Source organism: Salvelinus alpinus, chromosome 8, assembly GCF_045679555.1.
Source record: "Salvelinus alpinus chromosome 8, SLU_Salpinus.1, whole genome shotgun sequence".
Classification (NCBI taxonomy): domain Eukaryota; kingdom Metazoa; phylum Chordata; class Actinopteri; order Salmoniformes; family Salmonidae; genus Salvelinus; species Salvelinus alpinus.
This window is the reverse complement of record NC_092093.1, coordinates 84,808,059-84,817,748: the sequence shown is the minus strand read 5'-3', so window position 1 is coordinate 84,817,748 and position 9,690 is coordinate 84,808,059. Positions and strand designations below refer to the sequence as shown.

Genomic DNA, 9,690 nt, shown 5'->3' with positions numbered 1-9,690 from the left:
CACAAACAGGCAATTAACGGCGCAGTACAACAGTGGTGTGCAGAAGGGCATCTCAGAACGTACAACTTGTCGGTCCTTGTCACGGATTGGCTATTGCAGCAGATGACCACACCAGTTTCCACTCCTATCAGCTAAAAGAAGAAGCGGTTCCAGTGAGTACGCGATCAACAACACTGGGAAATTGAGGAGTGGAGAAACATTGCCTGTTCCATCGAATCCCTGTTCTTGTTGTGTAATGCTGATGGCAGAGTCAGGCTTTGGCATAAGCAGCATGAGTCCATGGCCCCATTCTGCCTGATGTCAACAGTACAGGCTGGTGGTGGTGTTGTAATGGTGTGGGGAATAATTTCCCTGGCACATGTTCACTCCCTTGATACCAATTGAGCAACGTGTATCTGAACATTGTTGCTGACCAGGTGCATCCCTTCATGGTTACAGGGGGTCTCATCCGGTACTAGATGTGTACTTAAAAAACTGGCCACTGAGTGTATATGATTATAAAATATTAAAGCCACCATGGCATATTAAAGCTGTCAAGCAAGTCAGATGGATGGTTGGTTTGGCAAGCTAGCTAACTGGCTAGCATGTTATGTTTTGATTTGAATGTTGGAGGTTGAGCGGACAAGGCCAAAGCAAGGGTACAAGCAGAGATGGCAGAGGTATGCGCAAATGCTCGGGAAGGCTACTTTGGACTAGCGCTAACATGCGGTGAGCCTTCCGCTGCCAGGGCATCACCCACGTGTGTGCTAAGTGATCAGTGGTGGTCGAGGAGTAGCTGGCTAGCTACCGGCTACAGAGACCAGACTTTGCACTGTTTAACGGCTCTGGATAACAGTCATCATTGCTTCGAGACCGAACCCTTCTGACCGAGGCTTACCCCTGCCTATGACTGTGATGCATCCACTCTCTCCCTCCTCACATGTACATTTCCCTTACAAAAAAACTCACCTGAATTTCATGTGATAACATGTGTTTCAAATGTGATCACGTGATCTCACATGATCGCATGTGATCTTATGTGAAGTTAATGTAATAACGTGACATGTAAATGCAACATGTGATAACATGAAACTACACATGTAAAAACATGATCTCATGCTAAATAAATGTGACAACATGGGATGCAAAATTACAACCATCTGAGTTCGTTTTTCACATGTGGAAGTGCAAATTCGATTTTCACAGACATTCCACATCCCACTGGGCACACCACGTCACTTAAATGTGCATAATTGGGTAATATTTGGTTAAGATGTTGATCAAAGCACAACCAAATTCCAATGGAAAAACAATGTGTGATTTTTGGTTTATACAACTGATTAATGTATTATGACTGTGCTTCACCTAATAGCAGAACCAAATGACCTGGATTGCAGTTGAGATTACATTAAAGGTATCCTTGAACATGCACACTTTATATAATTACATAAGAAGACATACAGTGGGGAGAACAAGTATTTGATACACTGCCGATTTTGCAGGTTTTCCTACTTACAAAGCATGTAGAGGTCTGTAATATTTATCATAGGTACACTTCAACTGTGAGACACGGAATCTAAAACAAAAATCCAGAAAATCACATTGTATGATTTTTAAGTAATTAATTTGCATTTTATTGCATGACATAAGTATTTGATACATCAGAAAAGCAGAACTTAATATTTGGTACAGAAACCTTTGTTTGCAATTACAGAGATCATACGTTTCCTGGAGTTCTTGACCAGGTTTGCACACACTGCAGCAGGGATTTTGTCCCACTCCTCCATACAGACCTTCTCCAGATCCTTCAGGTTTCGGGGCTGTCGCTGGGCAATACGGACTTTCAGCGCCCTCCAAAGATTTTCTATTGGGTTCAGGTCTGGAGACTGGCTAGGCCACTCCAGGACCTTGAGATGCTTCTTACGGAGCCACTCCTTAGTTTCCCTGGCTGTGTGTTTCGGGTCGTTGTCATGCTGGAAGACCCAGCCACGACCCATCTTCAATGCTCTTACTGAGGGAAGGAGGTCGTTGGCCAAGATCTCGCGATACATGGCCCCATCCATCCTCCCCTCAATACGGTGCAGTCGTCCTGTCCCCTTTGCAGAAAAGCATCCCCAAAGAATGATGTTTCCACCTCCATGCTTCATGGTTGGGATGGTGTTCTTGGGGTTGTACTCATCCTTCTTCTTCCTCCAAACACGTCGAGTGGAGTTTAGACCAAAAAGCTCAATTTTTGTCTCATCAGACCACATGACCTTCTCCCATTCTTCCTCTGGATCATCCAGATGGTCATTGGCAAACTTCAGACGGGCCTGGACATGCCCTGGCTTGAGCAGGGGGACCTTGCGTGCGCTGCAGTATTTTAATCCATGACGGCATAGTGTGTTACTAATGGTTTTCTTTGAGACTGTGGTCCCAGCTCTCTTCAGGTCATTGACCAGGTCCTGCCGTGTAGTTCTGGGCTGATCCCTCACCTTCCTCATGATCATTGATGCCCCACGAGGTGAGATCTTGCATGGAGCCCCAGACCGAGGATGATTGACCGTCATCTTGAACTTCTTCCATTTTCTAATAATTGCGCCAACAGTTGTTGCCTTCTCACCAAGCTGCTTGCCTATTGTCCTGTAGCCCATCCCAGCCTTGTGCAGGTCTACAATTTTATCCCTGATGTCCTTACACAGCTCTCTGGTCTTGGCCATTGTGGAGAGGTTGGAGTCTGTTTGATTGAGTGTGTGGACAGGTGTCTTTTATACAGGTAACGAGTTCAAACAGGTGCAGTTAATACAGGTAATGAGTGGAGAACAGGAGGGCTTCTTAAAGAAAAACTAACAGGTCTGTGAGAGTCGGAATTCTTACTGGTTGGAAGGTGATCAAATACTTATGTCTTGCAATAAAATGCAAATTAATTACTTAAAAATCATACAATGTGATTTTCTGGATTTTTGTTTTAGATTCCGTCTCTCACAGTTGAAGTGTACCTATGATAAAAATTACAGACCTCTACATGCTTTGTAAGTAGGAAAACCTGCAAAATCAGCAGTGTATCAAATACTTGTTCTCCCCACTGTATATAGTTACAGTCACCTCAAAATGTGGTCATGGATGTGTTACTCATTTAAAGGTTGAATGTTACATTCGTTTGTAAGACAGCCTTAACTTTATGCTATTTAATGTATTACAAAAGTAATATTGAATTGTGTTTGGTTGTCAACACAACCAAATATCAACAATTAGTAAAGGAGATGTATCTTCTGCTTGGATAGATCCATCTGTGCCACTGACTTAGTCTGGCTTTAATTCCAGTTTGTCTACAAATTAATAATTGATATGTTGGATTCACGTCTCCATCTCAACCAGACATCTAAGTTAAAGAGTAGCACTACATCAAATCTAATTGTAAGGCCCGACGCCGGAGATGAGAAGCAGGTACGGGGAGTCAACATTTAATCAGGAACAAACATGTAACAAGACAGGCACAGCGTCGGCACACGGGTACACAAGGACATACGACAATCAATGCTGAAGCAGGGAACAGAGCGGTGATTGAGTCCAATAATCGCTGATGCGCGGGATGGGGGAATGGCAGGTGTGCGTAATGATGGTGGCAGGAGTGCGCAATGCTGGGGAGCCTGGTGCCCTCGAGCGCCAGGGGGGAAGAGCGGGAGCAGGCGTGACACTAATCAAATTTTAAATAAAGTTTGATTTGATTTAGTCCTATTTAACTTAGATTTTTGGTTGAGATTGAGACGAAACCAACATATTAATGATTAACTTGAATCCCAGCGGAGAGAGGGGAGCCGGCCAGGCAAAGACAGCAAGGGTGCCGTTCACCTTCGCACCCCTGAGCCAGACTACACTCAATCATAGGACCTACTGAAGAGATGAGTCTTCAGTAAAGACTTAAAGGTCGAGTCTGCGTCTGTCACATGGATAGGCAGACCATTCCATAAAAATTGAGCTCTATAAGAGAAAGCCCTGCCTCCAGCTGTTTGCTTAGAAACTCAGGGACAATAAGGAGCCCTGAGTCTTGTGACCGTAGAGTATGTGTAGGTATGTACGGCAGGACCAAATGGGAGAGATAGGTAGGAGCAAGCCCATGTAATTCTTTGTAGGTTAGCAGTAAAACATTGAAATCAGCCCTAGCCTTATTAACAGGAAGCCAGTGTAGAGTCTAGCACTGGAGTGATATGATCACATTTGTGGGTTCTAGTCAAGATTCTAACAGTCATAGATCTTTCATTCTCATTGATAGTAAGTCTAAGAAGCACTAGTTCTATGTTCTATGTGCACTATTTCTATGCTTCCCGGGTTTTAAGTTTTGTTTGTGGATCTTTTAGTTTCGGTTCTGTACACGAACCTCAAACAGCTGAAAATACAATGTTTTTGGTTATGGAAAATATATTTCCCAGCAGTTTAGATGGTACAATAATTCTCAACACAATGACTACTTGTTTTGTTACATAAACTGAAATTAGGCTAACCATTATGATTATAGCAACCAGGAATTGGCAGAGCGATTTTGGCATAGTGCATCTTTAATACACTGAACAAAAATATAAACGCAACATGTAAAGTGTTGGTCCCATGTTTCATGAGCTGAAATAAAAGACCTCAGAAGTTTTCCATATGCACAAAAAGTGTATTTTTCTAAAATGTTGTGCACAAATTCGTTTACATCCCTGTTAGTGAGCACTTCTCCTTAGCCAAAATAATCCATCCACCTGACAGGTGTGGCATATCAAGAAGCTGATATGCATGAATATTTGGGGCCTCCCGAGTGGCACAGCGGTCTTAGGCACTGCATCACTACAGATCCGGGTTCGATCCCAGGCCATGTCGCAGCCGGCCGCGACCGGGAGACGCATGAGGCGGTGCACAATTGGCCCAGCGTCGTCCAGGTTAGGGGAGGGCTTGGCCAGCAGGGATGTCCTTGTCCCATCGTGCTCTAGCGACTCCTGTGGCGGTCCAGGCGCAGTGCACACTGACACGGTGGCCAGTTGTACAGTGTTTACTCAGACACATTGGTGCGGTTGGCTTCCGGCTTAAGCAAACAGTGTGTCAAGAAGCAGTCCGGCTTGGCAGGGTCGTGTTTCGGAGGATTCATTGCTCTGGACCTTCGCATCTCCCGAGTCCTTACGGGGGTTGCAGTGATGGAACAAGACTGTAACTACCAATTGGATATCACGAAATCAGGGAGAAAAAAGGTGGTAAAAAGTACCAACAAAAAAAAGACAGCATGATCATTACACAGGTGCACCTTGTGCAGGGGACAATAAAAGGCCACTCTAAAATGTGCAATTTTGTCACACAACACAGTGCCACAGATGTCTCATGTTTTGAGGGAGCGTGCAATTGGCATGCTGACTGCAGGAATGTCCACCAGAACTATTGCCAGAGAATATTATGTTAATTTCTCTACCATAAACCGCCTTTGTCGTTTTAGAGAATTTGTCAGCACGTCCAACCGGCCTCACAACCACAGACTGCGTGTGTGGACGAATACCCAATGGTGGAGGTGGGGTTATGGTATGGGCAGGCATAAACTACGGACAACGAACACAATTGCATTTTATCGATGGCAATTTGAATGCACAGAGATACCGTGACGATATCCTGAGGCACACTTTACATGTTGCGTTTTATATGTTTGTTCAGTGTAATTTTTCCTCTGTGCAGAATAAAGTCAACATCTGCACTGTCATTTGTGATAAATGATCAAATACATGTATTCATTTTTGGGGGGACATTACACTCTCAGAACTATGGCATGGGGCAGTGATTCAATTAACTGAGATGAATTTGTGATGGCTACTTAAATGTAAGGACAAAGCCAAAATATAGAAAGACGGCAGTGTATGCCAATGCGCTTATGCTATGTCCAATGGCACTATTGGACTTGGAAGTCACTTTCACCATCATTGATGTAAAGGTGTAAAAATTGACAGCCCATTTTGAACACGCCCCCTATGGGGCATGTGACATCCCCATCGCTATAAAACTGAAAAGTGCTGTGGTCTCTCTGAATAAAGCACAAAGTGAAGATGAGAGGAATAATACTACTAAGTCTCCTGGGTATTGTCCTGGCTCTGCCTAAACCTCAACAACAAACTAAACAGTGGGTAAGAAAGAATTTTCTTTGAGTGAATACTAATATGGGCTGAAAGAACTCCTATAGGAACTCTATATAGAACTTTGATTTTCGACTGTTTTGAATAAACTCGGGAGTGAAATGGAGTCAACACTTTTTGAACAGCGAGTTCCTATGTTTAGTTGCTTCATCAAGATACTTCAGTAAAGATCATAATGGACACTGCAAAAATGGAAACGTCATAAATTAATTAATTTGGAATTGGGATTATGGAGAGGATAAAGGCATCATTTCATATCATAGAATGTTCAACGGGTTTTGTTAGAGAACACAGCAAAGTGTATTTGGAGTCGTTTGATATTTGCTTTGGTGTCAATGGCCTTCCTGAAACAGGGTAAACACACGGTTACGGGAATTCATACTCTTATACAAATACAAAATCTGTGGTTTACGGGTGTTGATTAACCCGAGTCAAAGGAGCTATGTTTACCACGTTGTGTTAGTTAAAATACAAAGACACTGAGAAGAGATGAATGGGCTAATATTAACATTTATAATGCGTTATTTCAGTGGCCAAAAGGTTCCAGGTTTCCCCTTGAAAATGTAGATGGCTTTGGAGAACAGGAACCACAAGTGAGTAACTTTTTTGCGTGTGTGAGTGTAACTATGCGTTGTAGATTAAAGGACTTGACAAATTGTGTTTTTATATTCACGACTGTCACGTCTTTTACTCCAGGAGACGTCCCATGGTTTGGTATACACAGGTACTCAGCCCATTATGGAGCCCACTCCTAGACCCTTTGCAAACACGGAGAAGACAACCCTATCAGCAGCTGTAAATGCTTTAATATCAGCAGTTGTAAACGCTGTTCAGAGTTTGGGAGAATTTTAAAGGACTGTCTTGCTGGTTTGAGTTGGGGCTATCGTGGTGGTGTGTTCAATAAACCAGTGGTGTTCAACTTGTGGTCTGCAAATTATTTTTTAAATTGTTTCTCTTCCAAAAATAGTATATTATGATTATTGGTTGAACACATTAATTTATGGTAAAGGATGATTAACTAGGAAACATGCGGAAAAAAATACATGGCAGTGATTTCATATAAAATGTGAAACCAAATGCATATAAATCAAATGAATCGCAATACAACATATCAATATTACATTTCAAAGGAAGAAATACTATGGGGTCAATAGATTCAAACAAGAGTAAAACAAATGCATCTAAATATGAAACAATAAATGTTCACATCAAAAAGGAACAACATAAAAGGGATACAAACTAACATTGTCTTCAATGCGTTCAAAACACACAGAAAAAGTTTACAAGAACAAAACGTCTTGCAACAAACACTCATGTAACTGAAAGGTATATAGACCGCATTCCTCTGCCCAGGCGTTGCTGACACATGCCAGCTCTTACAACGCCTGGATAGGTATTTTACGTATCAGCTAACCAAATCATTATGTTATAGCAATCTGGTGCCCGACGGCACAGTCGATAACATGGCATGCAACGCAACCATTGGTTGAAGCATGCAACGCCTGCGCAAGGGAATGCTGCCACATTGATTAGCTGCAAGTGTGTGCATTTATGGTTGGTGAGCTGAAGTCCCGCTTCTGCTGGAGGGGGAATGGACAGGAGAATAGCGGATTGGGGTTAGTTAGATGAAGTGACTGTCAGTTTTGGGTAGGGAAAATGTGACAGCAATAGTCACTAAGGGCTCGATTAAATCTGTAGCGCTGAAGATCTGCGCTATACCGCGGTTGAAATGTAAAGGTCCTTTCCAATAGAGCGTTTACCTATGCAAATGTGAATGCAGTCTCCTGCGAACCGTGAACATTGCTTTTACATTTAAATCTCTCTGTAACACGGAGCTTCAGCGCTACGGATTGAATCGAGCCCTAAGTTTTGTACAGAGTCAGATTCTCAAATGGGCAAAAGTCTGTCCTCCACAACTGTGGCGTGTTTCTGTGCACATTCCCTTCGCTACGAGCTATAAACGGGACACACAAAAGCAGTTCACCGATGGGAGTGCATCAGACTGTAAAGTACATGACTCAACTGTTGACTCATTTATACTTGCGTGTGTCCCAGTGTCCTTTAGCAGTAATTTATACTTGCATGTGAATCCTTTATCTAATCACTTTTTTACAACGAAGATGACATTTCTAGTAAAGCAATGACCCGTTGGAACCGAAACTTGGGATCGACATTTAGCCTACTAAAGGTTTAAACTTTCGGTCCAGTAGAAGATTCGATCAGTGCAAATAGTGATAATATACACTGCTCAAAAAAATAAAAGGAACACTTAAACAACACAATGTAACTCCAAGTCAATCACACTTCTGTGAAATCAAACTGTCCACTTAGGAAGCAACACTGATTGACAATAAATTTCACATGCTGTTGTGCAAATGGAATAGACAAAAGGTGGAAATTATAGGCAATTAGCAAGACACCCCCAATAAAGGAGTGATTCTGCAGGTGGTGACCACAGACCACTTCTCATTTCCTATGCTTCCTGGCTGATGTTTTGGTCACTTTTGAATGCTGGCGGTGCTCTCACTCTAGTGGTAGCATGAGACGGGGTCTACAACCCACACAAGTGGCTCAGGTAGTGCAGCTCATCCAGGATGGCACATCAATGCGAGCTGTGGCAAGAAGGTTTGCTGTGTCTGTCAGCGTAGTGTCCAGAGCATGGAGGCGCTACCAGGAGACAGGCCAGTACATCAGGAGACGTGGAGGAGGCCGTAGGAGGGCAACAACCCAGCAGCAGGACCGCTACCTCCGCCTTTGAGCAGGAGGAGCACTGCCAGAGCCCTGCAAAATGACCTCCAGCAGGCCACAAATGTGCATGTGTCTGCTCAAACGGTCAGAAACAGACTCCATGAGGGTGGTATGAGGGCCCGACGTCCACAGGTGGGGGTTGTGCTTACAGCCCAACACCGTGCAGGACGTTTGGCATTTGCCAGATAACACCAAGATTGGCAAATTCGCCACTGGCGCCCTGTGCTCTTCACAGATGAAAGCAGGTTCACACTGAGCACATGAGCACATGTGACAGACGTGACAGAGTCTGGAGACGCCGTGGAGAACGTTCTGCTGCCTGCAACATCCTCCAGCATGACCGGTTTGGCGGTGGGTCAGTCATGGTGTGGGGTGGCATTTCTTTGTGGGGCCGCACAGCCCTCCATGTGCTCGCCAGAGGTAGCCTGACTGCCATTAGGTACCGAGATGAGATCCTCAGAACCCTTGTGAGACCATATGCTGACACATGCACATTTGTGGCCTGCTGGAGATCATTTTGCAGGGCTCTGGCAGTGCTCCTCCTGCTCAAAGGCGGAGGTAGCGGTCCTGCTGCTGGGTTGTTGCCCTCCTACGGCCTCCTCCACGTCTCCTGATGTACTGGCCTGTCTCCTGGTAGCGCCTCCATGCTCTGGACACTACGCTGACAGACACAGCAAACCTTCTTGCCACAGCTCACATTGATGTGCCATCCTGGATGAGCTGCACTACCTGAGCCACTTGTGGGGGTTGTAGACTCCGTCTCGTGCTACCACTAGAGTGAGAGCACCGCCAGCATTCAAAAGTGACCAAAACATCAGCCAGGAAGCATAGGAAA

General features: G+C 44.2%; 1 long non-coding RNA gene across 1 annotated transcript; it reads left to right on the top strand.

Moving 5' to 3' along the window:
- Window positions 1-5,710: 5,710 nt before the first annotated feature.
- LOC139583795 (uncharacterized) lies at window positions 5,711-7,026 on the top strand. Its single transcript, XR_011676619.1, has 3 exons — window positions 5,711-6,098; window positions 6,638-6,700; window positions 6,804-7,026. It is a non-coding gene; the product is annotated as an uncharacterized lncRNA (long non-coding RNA).
- Window positions 7,027-9,690: the final 2,664 nt, after the last annotated feature.